Source organism: Martes martes (genome assembly GCF_963455335.1).
Source record: "Martes martes genome assembly, chromosome: X".
Classification (NCBI taxonomy): Eukaryota; Metazoa; Chordata; class Mammalia; order Carnivora; family Mustelidae; genus Martes; species Martes martes.
The window spans coordinates 82,915,728-82,927,445 of record NC_137897.1 but is presented as its reverse complement, the minus strand read 5'-3'; the positions used below and the strand labels follow the sequence as shown (position 1 = coordinate 82,927,445).

The 11,718-nt window shown below is 48.4% G+C and overlaps 1 protein-coding gene across 5 annotated transcripts in view; it reads left to right on the top strand.

Annotated features, from left to right (window-relative positions):
* TSC22D3 (TSC22 domain family member 3) overlaps positions 1–11,718 on the top strand; it is a 61,450-nt gene that overhangs the window by 2,135 nt on the left and 47,597 nt on the right. The window lies entirely within an intron of this gene.

Sequence of the window (11,718 nt, the reverse complement as noted above, 5' to 3'; positions counted from 1 at the left end):
GTCTCTTAAGACTCCTAGTTCTGAGGGACGCCTGGTGGCTTGGTGGGTTAAAGCCTCTGCCTTTGGCTCAGGTCATGATCTCAGGGTCCTGGGATCGAGCCCTCGGGCTCTCTGCTCAGCAGGGAGCCTGCTTCCCTTCCTCTCTCTGCCTGCCTCTCTGCCTACTTGTGATCTCTGTCTGTCAAATGAATAGATAAAATCTTAAAAAAAAAAACCAACCAGACTCCTAGTTCTGAGATTCCAGGTGGTGGGGGAGCAGGTGGTGTGTTGAGCCAAGGTAATAGGAAATTTTCAGCACCCACAGACTATTGAATCATTGGGTGGCTTTGTGAAGCCCACATGGGAAATTTTCAAAGTGATCCCATTGGCAGGAACTGCCCTCACTTGGTACTAAGACCAGGTTTGCCTCCCCAGCCCCACAAGCAGGGCTGCCGACTTCTTTGGCACTATCATAACAAGTTGTATTTCTCAGGCATTTTCCAGGCCATCAAAGCTCTTTCTCGTTTATTGTTTCACAGGAGGCAGCAATTGTCTCAAAGAAACCAAGCCACATACGCAACAGGTTTCTAGGGAATCTTCGTTTCTGGTGAAAGATTACTACAAGTGTATTCACACCAGACACCCGCAGCCCCTGCCCAGCTAAAGCCCTAAAAGGCTCCTAATAATCCTGCTCCACACCACAGGAGAGTGGTGATGGGGGAGGAGTGGCAGAAACACCAGGAAAGAGCGTCTGCAGCATTTGTACTCTTTCTGGGGGGAGAGAAACTGCCCTAAATGGCCTTGCTAAAGTGTAGAGGGGACACTTCCTCGGCTCTGGTTCCTAGGTTCAGGACCTAGGAGGGTAGGACCTAGGTGAGCGAGGTATGAGGCTAAGAGCCTAAGATCAGTGTTGGTTTGTGCCACACCTAGAGATGCTTTCTGATTGTCTGGGTTTCTTGAATGGAAAAACCTCCTTCGACACCTACTCCCATGGACACCTGCCTGTTGACGCTTGTTTCTTGGCAAAGCCTGGAAATACTGTGGGTTGGGGGATGGGGGCGCTGAGGGCATTGGTCAAGGGAGCAGGGTGAATGGTTGAAAAGGTGTACCTGAGTCCTGCGCCTCTGGGAATCAGAGCAATTCGGTGTCCCAAACAGCTGAGCAGCAAACCAGTAAGCCGTCAGGCTTCCGTGAGGCAGGGGAATGACCGAGTCCTGTGGTAACAGCCGTAGAGTTCTAGAAGGATGAAGCATTGTCTCAGTTTCCTTGACCTTTCTGGGTCCTTAGAGATTAGACATTCTGAATGTGGTTTAGGTTTTGCCCAGAATGACATCCTCCTTAGCAAAGTAGGAGACCATTATTGCTGGTTATGGGACTTCTCTGGTCTCTGAACTGGACAGCCTTCTCCAAAGTGAAAATTTCCTCTGTCTTACTTCATTTATTCCCTGGGCATCTGTCTTCAAAACTCAGCCATCCCTTTTACTTCGGTTCCATTTAATGATTTGATATTTCAAATTCCCGCCTGGGTATACTTTTCCTTTAATATGTCGACTTTGAAGGCTGTCTCTTCTAGAAAAGCGACTCACCCACCTCTCCTCCTACAGCCCACTCACCTGCTGCCAGGGCTCCTGTATTCCAGGGAGGAAGGGCAGGGCGGGGCACATTCTTCATTTCTATCTGGTTTGTCTACTTTGACCTGCCCCTGGCTCCTGGCTTAGTTCTTGGAATCCTTGGAACACAAGAGTGTAAGCAATCTGAGGGCAGGACAGTGTTTTACACTCACTTGGTTCTCCCTCAGCTACTTGTTAGACAGCCGGTACTCAGTAACTGTTTTTTTTTTTTTTTAAACCAGATGACTGCTTAATTATTGGTATGGTCCTCTGTAAAGATTTTGCAACTTTAAACTAGTCTTGGAAAATCCTTATTAATATTTAAGTGTGATCTCTGTTGTTTGAACCACATGCATTTACTCCTAGCCTTGTAGAAGTCCCGAAGGACATGCAGCTTGTTCATATATAAGGGTGCCTCTAAAATACTGGGTGAGAGGAAGATGTGTTTTGTTTTTTAAAAGATTGTATTTATTTGAGATTGAGAGAGAGAGAGCACAAACAGGGAGGAGGGGCAGAGAGAGAAGCAGACTTCCCACTGAGCAGGAAGCCCACACGGGGCTGGATCCCAGGACCCTGAGATCATGACCTGAGCTGATGCATAACTGACTTGAGCCACCCAGGCGCCCCAGAGGAAGATGTGTTTTAAATACCATGCCTTAGGGCTCAGGTCATGATCTCAGGGTCCTGGGATGTAGCCCCATGTCCTCAGGGTTCCCTGCTCAGCGGGGAGCCTGCTTCTCCCTCTCCTTCTGCTCCTCCTCCCCCACTCGTGTGCAAGCACATAAGCTCATGCTCTTGCTCTCTCTCTCTCTCTCTCTCAAATACATAAATAAAATCTTTAAAATAAATAAATAAATACCATCCCTTTGATCTTGTGTTAGGTAACTAACAACAATAATAGATTAATAGTTAACATTTACTAAGTGTTTAAAATATGTACTAAGCCTCCTGTCTGCATAATATCACTGACACCAACCCAAAGGAAGGGGTACTGTTGTTACCCTTCTTTATTTTATAATGAAGGAAACTGAGGCTTGGGAAAATTTAGAAACTTGCCTGATACCTCCCAACAAAGAGCAAAGCCAAAACTCCGCCTAAGATCAATCAGACACTAAAGAATTGTCTGTGAAGAAAGAGTTGTTAAGCTGAGGTAAATATTAGCCCAGAAAACTAATCAAGTGGTTAAAATGTCCTTACTAGGTAGGGTGACCAACCCTCCAGTCTGGGGAAACAAGACTTCCAATGTTCAAACCAGGACAGTCCCAGGGAAACTGGGATGATTGGTCACCCTTCTATTCAGGGACTCTGCCTTATCATTTGAATATGCTTCTAAAACTGGAAAACTTAGGAGGCTGATAGAATATACTGGGCAAACAGCTAACATTTCCAATTTAAATGTAGCACCGGGCTGGCTCAGCTGGTAGAACATGCGACTCTTGATCTCAGGGTCGTGAGTTCAAGCCCCACTTTGGGCCTGGAACCTACTTTAAAAAATTATAAAAAAATAAAATATGGGGCACCCAAGCAGCTCAGTCGTTTAAGCGTCCAACTGATCTCAGGGTCCTGAGATGGAGCTCCATGTCGGGGTCTGAGCTGGGCATATAGAGCCTGCTTGAGAGTCTCTCTCTCCCTCCACCCCTCCCTGTGCCCGTGCTCTCCCCCACCATAAATAAATAAATCTTTTTAAAAATTAAAATAAAATAAAAGTAGCCTATGAAAAAAACTTGCAAAGTTGACATTTGAGGGACCTTAATTCTCTGATCAGTAAGGTGTAGCGAGCTGGAACAAGAGCCTTTGTCATAGTCTATTATTGTCACTGATGTTGCAACCTCAACTTTATTTCTTAGATTTTATCCAAAGCGTTTCAGTCAGCTCTGTCCTGCCTGTGTCCCCCAAGCTCACCTGCCCAGTGTGGCCTGAGACACTCGGAATCGGCTTCCAGCTCTAAAAGCCCTCGTTGTCCACCTTTAAGTTTCTAGCTGGCAACAATGGGTTCCCATACTTAGATGCTCAGAAAATAACAGTAAAAGGGTCGTCACCTGGTTGGCTCAGATGGTTAAGTGTCTGCCTTTGGCTCAGGTCATGATCTCCAGGTCCTGGCATCGAGCCCCACATTGGGCTCCCAGCTCAGCGGAGGGTCTGCTTCTCGCTCTGCCTCTCCCCCTGCTTGTGCTCTCTCTCTCTCTTAAATTAATAAATAAAATCTCGAAAAAAAAAAAGTAAGAAAATAGGGCACCTGGGTGGCTTAGTCATTAAGTGTCTGCCTTCAGCTCACGTCATGATCCCAGGGTCCTGGGATCCAGCCCCGCATCGAGCTCCCTGCTCAGTGCCAACCCTGCTTCTCCCTCCCACTCCCCCTGCTTGTGTTCCCTCTCTCGCTGTGTCTCTCTCTGTCAAGTAAATAAATAAAATCTTTAAAAAAAATAATAACATAAATGTCAAATTGCTTTCCCTGTGCTAATTCCTTTAATTTTCCCCACTGAGTTGGTACATAGCAGCAAGGGGAAAGATAGAGATTCAGAGATCAGGTTTCCAAGAAAAATTCACATACAAATTATTTGGGCTTCTGTAAGTGAATCTTTGAACTAATGGTTTTATATGTGTATGTTCCTGGATTTGACCTCTGAGGGCGTAGAGGACCCACTTACATGGCATGATTTGAAGCGCAAAACGACTCTCTTACCTGCCTGCTGTGGTGTCTAAATTCACACTCTTAAGATCCACTTTGACATCTGTGTACCATCTAAAACCCCTCTTCCATGGCACCAGTGGTATGCAGACCACACCGTGAGAAATCCCGAATTCGAGATTGCAATGCTTTGTCAACTAATTTGCCAGTTGATTTTGAGGATGGAGGGGTTTTTTGTTTTTGGTTTTTTTTTTTTTTTTTCTGTAGTGAGGTTTTGGGTTTCTGTGCGGCCAAGCCTGTCATTCTTTGCCTTTGTGATTTTTTCGCTTTTGGTATCAAGCTTTGAAAGTCCTTCCCTCACCCAAGGTAATTTAAAATAACTATTTCCTGAGTACCTAGTGGTCTGACAAAGAATAGGCACTCTTGGATTAAGGGACATTCCCTGCTAACAACACAAATGCATCTGCAAACTTAACAGTCATGGGGTGGATGTTTCATGAGAATTTCAACACGTTAAGAAGTTGTCTTTCTCTTGAGGCTCGGATGTGAATTCCATGTGCAAAGAGGCTTTCGCCGGTGTATGTATATGATATACATACATCATATGTATATATGATAAATATGTTTTATGTATGTATATGAAGTATATAAGTAATATGTACACATTAGCTGTAAAATGTATATAAAATTTGCCGTTCTAACCACTTTGAAGTAGCCAATTCAGCGGTATCGGGGATCTTTGCGAGCCTGTACAACCATCACCACCATCTGTCATTGCCCCAACAGAAACTCTGCACCTGTTAAACACTGACTCCTCGCCCTCCCCTCCCCCTCAGGCCCTGGTCACCTCTCTTCTACTTCCTATCTCTCTGAATTTGCCAGCTCTAGGGATTTTATGTAAGTGGAACCATACATTACGTGTCCTTTTGGGTCTGGCCTCTTTGAGCATTAGGTTTTCAAGGTTCACTCATGTTGTGGCATGCGACAGTACTTCGTTCTTTCTTAATGACTGGATAGTATTCTGTTGTGTGGATCAACACGTTTTGTCGAGCCACTCATCTGTCCACCGACACATGGGTCACCCTCCACCAGTTGGCTGTGATGGAAGATGCTGCTGTGCACGCTAGCATACAGGCATCTTTTTGAGCCCCTGGATCTTTAGGCAGAATACCCTTTCCCTGGGTCAGCTGCTAGGGCTGGTGATTCCAATGAAAAGAAAACTAAAAAGTTTAATGAAGTGATGGAAATGGAAGTTTTATAGAGGAAATGATGGGCTTTGGGGATGCTCATGAAGCAGAGGCTGGCAAAGGTTTTAGGGTGCTCCTTTCATGAGTGGCCAGGGGCTACCATACCTTTTAGCCACATGTGACATCATTACTTGCCATTGACTACTTTGTGTGGATTTATTTATCTGACCTCCTGCCAAGCAGGCCACTCACTGGGAGTAGGATTCTGTGGGAGTGACACATGGGAAACCCAAGTTTGGAGGAGAGGTAGAGAGGCAAGGCTGGTGGCCATGGAAGGCCCACTGCATCATGGGGACTGGAGAGGTATAGCTTGAGGGTTTGTGTTCTTAATGAAAAATGGTAGGGAGGGGTGCCTGAGGGGCTCAGTCATTAAGCATCTGCCTTCAGCTCAGGTCATGATCTCAGGGTCCTGGGACCGAGCCCCGCCATGGGCTCCCTGCTCGGTAGGGAGTCTGCTTCTCCCTCTGTCTCTGCCCAGTCCCCTTTGCTTGTGTGTGTGCGCGCTCTCTCTCTCTCTCTCTCTCTCTCTCTGATAAATAAATAAATAAATAAGATCTTTTTTTAAAAAATGGTAAGAACAGAGCATGAATTTCACCCACTGCTCTAATTTGCCAGGAATGGACCCATGGGAGCCCACACCTCAGAAAAGAATTCTTTCCAGGGTGACCTTATTTTCCCTCCCTGCCTGAAGAGAAGGTTAACACTCCTGCTCGTGTTTGCACTTCCAGATAAACTAACAAGCTGTCAATTCCAGGTAGAGTGTTGGCTCCTTTCCAGGACAGGTCCTGAAGGCCGGGGAGTCTGGGTAAATGGAGACAGATGCGTCTGGCCAAGGCTGCCAGGGTCTCCTGTCCTCTGAGTGATGGAACCCAGCACAGCACTCGCCCCCACCCTGTGGGCCGCTGGAGGGGAGCAAGGCCAACCCTGTCTGTCTGCACCTGGTGGTGGCCGTTGCGCTGTGTTTGCTCATCGCGATGCTGCTCCTACCTGAACTTTCTCCTCTTATGTAAGGCATCCCTCAAGATAACTACAAAGCCATAATCTGCCATGGCTGGCTGGGTTTACATAATAAATTGGTTGGTGTCATGCAATTGCCTCTCGAGCCCTGGAGAACCCAACGTGCTGAGCGGGACTAAAGCTTGGGCCCATTTAGTGGAGCACTCTGTGTGCTCTGTGCACTCAAGGGAAGGCATTCCAAGACCACAGGGGTCAAAAAGACGAAATTTCCCTTTTAGATGAAGACAGCAATAATGGCCCAGGACATGCTGTGCTGTTCCAATGCCTGCAATAATGGGACAAGGGTGAGGGCTTCGCTGTAAGACCGCAGCTTTGGCAGGGCAGGCCTTCCATAGAGCCCTGTGGGCTAATGGAAGCTGCATGAGGTCCAGAAAGCTAGATCCCAGCCTCAAAGCTGGTTTCATGAGGAGTTGTGGCAGGGGCTTAGGGCGGCCACTGTCTACCATGCCGACATTCGTCTGGGTGAAGGAATTGGACTGGGAATACTACAGGGATCTGGGAGAGTAGAAAGCAAGCTTTCCCAAATGCTAATCGAGGCAGGAGGGAATCTTATCAGTGAGCAAGGCAAATTCACTTGTACCTTCTAGCAGGCGATCCCTGACCCCAAGTGGCTGTTACCCTTTTGGAGACAGTATAAGTGGGGTCAGATCCCAGCCAGCACAGGAGACCAAATGGGAAGCTTCCTGTGGCGCAGATACTAGCCCGAGGAGAAACAAGAGCTGGAAGGAGGTTTGGTCAGTGATGCCCCAGGCACACTGTCAGCCTTCCTCTCCTGGGAGCCACTTTCCTCAAATAGGCCCAGCCTGAAATCAGGGCCCTGCCTATGGACAGAGCCCCACAAGGACCTTCCCATCCTTCCTCGAAGGAACAATTTACTCACGAAATAGTCTTGAGTATTCGACCCACTTCCTCTTGTCTTCTCTTCAGGCAAGACGGAGGGCAGCTGCTCACAGCCTAGGGGTCTGGCCGGGATTCCCGTCAGAGCGGTCTAGGCCATCAGTTGGCTACGCCTGCTATCCCTGAGGAAGAAAGGAGTGAGAAGAAGGGAAGTGGTTCCAGGGGCTCCTTCCTGGCTTACCCACCAGCCCCCCTCCTGCCCTCCCTCACCTTGCTTAGCCTCACTTCCAGACTAGGCTGGGCCTAGGCCAGCCTGAGGGCCCTGACTCATTATCGAGCATGATGCCTTATGTAACCGAGCCAGGTTACTGAGGCCTCAAGCTTCTGCTTAATGTGATTTGGGGCATTTGGTGGGGGCGGGGGGGGGACAGGGAGGGCGACTTCTTCTATCACCCGATCCTACACTGCTAAAAAGACAGCCTGGCGCTTCTGGAGGGACCCCAGGAAAGGTCTTAGAAGCCCCTCTTCCTTTTGTATCTGCGTGTTGGTTCGGGGACTGCGTGGGACCCCAGGCAGAAAGGTTTACTACAGGCTAGAGGAGCCTTTTAAAAGAAGGCCAATTCCCAGTCCATCCTCCATGAAGTCCCCAGGCTGGCCGGAACAATAAGTCTTAGCTTTTCTCCTGGCTTATTCAGAAAATTACACTACCTGGCTTGGTGCAGCTGAGCCCCCAGCAAAGTCAGGCTCACTGGCTTCTCTGACATAGTTCTCTAATTAAAGTTCATCTGACTACCTACAACACAGAACTGGCCAACCAATCTAATATTCCCTTGGCTCCAAGTTTGTGACTAAACCAAGTGGTCCTCTTCTTCTCTTCCCTTGTCTTTGCCTGAGCCCATCCCAGTGGGCTGCCAGTGGGTAAATGGCTCACGGGCTGAGGGTAGTTGGGGACACTGCTTTCTGGTTAGAGAAAAAGAGGAAGAAACAGGGAAATAAAGTAAAAAGAAAAGCGGTATGGAAGTTACCAGCATACAGGGTCATATCCAAAGCTCAGACTCAGGAATCCTCAGACAGGCTCAAGACCATCATTTCAGGGCTCAGGAGAGCTGGGCCCTGGAAGTCCCCCAGATCTCAGCCAGAATCCAGTCAATATCAGGGAGTCTGAGGTGGAGGTGCAGAATTTCCCTTTCTTGAGATCCCCTCATGGGCTTTGAGCCCCTCGCTTCTCCCTAACCCCCTTCCCTCCAGTTCAGAGTCCATTGCTATAAAAAGAAGAAGAAGAAGAAGAAGAAGAAGAAAGAAGAAAGAAGAACAAGAACAAGAAGAACAAGAAGAAAGGAAGGAAGACTAAGAGAAAGCCCTGCTCTGTCTGAAGGCAACATACTCTGCCTGACCAGGTGCACAGAGAAATGAATGATGGCAGCCCTTCATTTGGCCTTGGATGGAGTGACCAAGTGCTTCAGTCATTCAAACCATCATTTACTGGCTAAGGGCCCACTGTTGATCGAGCCCCCACTGTGGATTTATTGAGTGCCTACCCTGATTAGCACTGAAGAAGACAGGCAAGGTGGCAGAGGCCAGGATGGGGCATGGGGAACTAAGAGTGTAGCTAGAGGGGTGGAGAAGCTGTCACGAAGGCCAGGGGAGAACAAAGCAGTTCCACTATGGCAACTCTAGGCCCAGTAAGGACTCCTGCTACTTGCGGGAGAGGCCTGGGGCTTGCTGCACTCTGGGTCTGCAGGTCTGGAGCTTGGGCGGTGCCAAAGCAAACTAGGAAGGGAGAGTCTCTCCATGGCTGTGGCTTCCAGCAGGGCCGTAAGAATGGGTTGGCTTTGGCATGGTGGGAAGCAGCTGCAGGGCTCTCTGGTTGGGACAGGGGAGGAGATCCTTGCCAGTTGAGAAGGAATCATGGGTAGGAAGGGGCTGGCCTAGAGTGGGGACAGCAGCCAAGAACACTTTCTATTCTTCCTGGACTGAAACCTGGAGTCACCAAGCTTCAGGAACTAGAGGAGAGCCTCTGGCCCTCCTCTCATTGCTCCTCTTAGACTCTGGGTGAGCTGGCCCCTAGTACCCTCTCCTTGGAGACCTAGGCTAGCTAACCAAGGTAGATGAAGGCCTTTGGGGCCTGAGAGCAGGAAGGCACCTCTCTTTTCTGCCTGGAGAAAGCTCATGGGAACTAGGGGGGTTGAGCTTGGGAGGGCAGTCGAGGGTGGGAACCAGAGGAGCCTTGGGGGGCGGGTGGCTTTGTAGCTCAGCACCCCTGGCCTTGATCTCCACCAGTCCCCTTGTGGAGGGTCACAGAACCAGGGACAAGTCAAGATGCTGCCATAAGAATATATACACAATTCGCCCAATTGTTTTTGGACAAAAGTTGCTGGCAGCCTGCAGGAGGCCATTTTAGCTTTGTCTGTACCTTGTTCAAATCCTTCTTTCCCATGTGCCCTACTAGTGGAGGCCCCGGAGTAAGGGGAAGAAAGGAGGGAAGCCTCCAGCTGATAGGAGAGGAAGCTGGGGTAGCAAAAGGAGCCAGCCTCAAGTCACCTGGGGAAGGAAGTCACCTGACCATAGCAGTACTCCACCCTTGCTTTCTGGGACCCTCTCCCCCAGCCAGTGTGCTGGGCACTCACACTCATACCCTTTCCCACCAGTGCTCTGGAGAATTCACACTTACACTCATGAACAGATTCAGTCAAAAAAACCTATTTCTTGCACACCTTCCCTATGCCAGGCTCAGTGTTAGGCACTGGGAATAGAATGGGAAAAATCACAAGAGCCATGGTCCCAGCCATCATGGAATAATCAGCAGAGTGGGAGAGATAGACAGGCATTAACCAATCAGTCAGACTAATGGATGTATAATTACAAACTGACTAAGTGCCATGAGGGAGAAGGAATAAGCTCCTGTCAGAGAGTTTAACGAAGAATCAGACAAGGTGACCTGAGGAAGTGATACTTGAGCTAAAGAAATGCATCTCTAATACTGAAATCATCAGCCCTGGTCTCATTCTAATCAGCAGACCCAGGCCAAAGGAGACATTTTGAGGCGGAGCACTTGCTAAGGAGCCCCTGGAGTTGTACCATTAGGTAGCTCGTCACACCCTTGGAAATGTCTCTAGGCTGTGAGTGGCTGTCAGGTCCAAAAGAGGAGGACTAACAGCATTCTGACAAGAGGAAGAGATGAGTTTGAAGCCCACGGGGCGACTAGTACTTAATGTCATCCTTTGCTAAAAATAGTCCATGACAGTATGGAAATGTGTAAGGGCTGGTCCTGGGGACCGGTGATAAAGTGGGTATAGCCTGTGGGGAGGAAAATTTGGTTTTGTCAATTATTTACTGTAAAGGAAAAAGAAAGGGTAGGGTCGTCTGGGTTTTCCTTTCTCTTTGTGGGCCTCCTTCTGAGTTATGAATGCTTCTCATTGTACAGAGGCAGGGACATAGAGGTTCAGGCTGAACTCCTTTCTGGAGCCGGAGGTGTAAATTTTCTGGGCTGCAAATGTCAGATATTCATCCAGGCTGAAAAATAACCTGAATGCAGAAGGAAAGGGAGGTTGCACCTCGGAAAGGGGCAAAGAAGTTAATCGAGGGGCTCCAAGGAGCTTTCATTTGAGAGCAGCTGGTCCCCACCATAATGGCAAGGTGGGTGACAGCTGAGAGCTCAGCATGATCCAAGGGATTCTAACTGTGAAGGGTCCAGATAAGGCCAGTAAGACTAACTTAGCCAGCAGGAGATAAACCTGGGGCTTCAGGGGGTTGTGGGGCCAGGCTAAAGGAACGAAGATGATTGATCTAAGAGGAGTTTAAGGGTGGAGTGGAGGGTGATGAAGAGAGAGAAGAGAGGTTGATCTTCAAACATAAGAAAAGTCACAACTCAGAGATGGTGACTAGCTGCTTCCAAACCATATCAGGAACAGAACAAGAGGAAACAGGCCTCTACTGTAGCATGAAGAACTGAGATTAGATAATAGGAAGAACTTCCTGACAACAAGCTTCAGAGAAGCTAAAGGAAAGTACCGTGGCATATTCTAATACTGTGCACACATGGGGAAGGTGGTGACTGTAGAAATAAAGAACTGGGTGAAGGTGTAAGAGGGCCGGTTATAAGGACCAGGGACAGGAGGGGACAGACAGGCAAAGGAGCCAGAAACAGGTGTACTCCTGAGTCAGAATGAAGCGAGTGTGTGGTATATGGAAGTGTTTTCATGAAAATACTTTCATAATAAAAATGTCTGTGAAATTCCCACTGAAGGTCAGTCATTAGAGCTAGCATGTACTCTTCCGGGCCGGGAAGGGGGGGGTGGACTCAAGATCTGTTAGGGTACCTTCCCACGTCCTGCAGGCTTCTCAAATTAGCCTCAGTGGGACACCCATCTTCCACAGGCTAACAATTTGGGGGAGCACT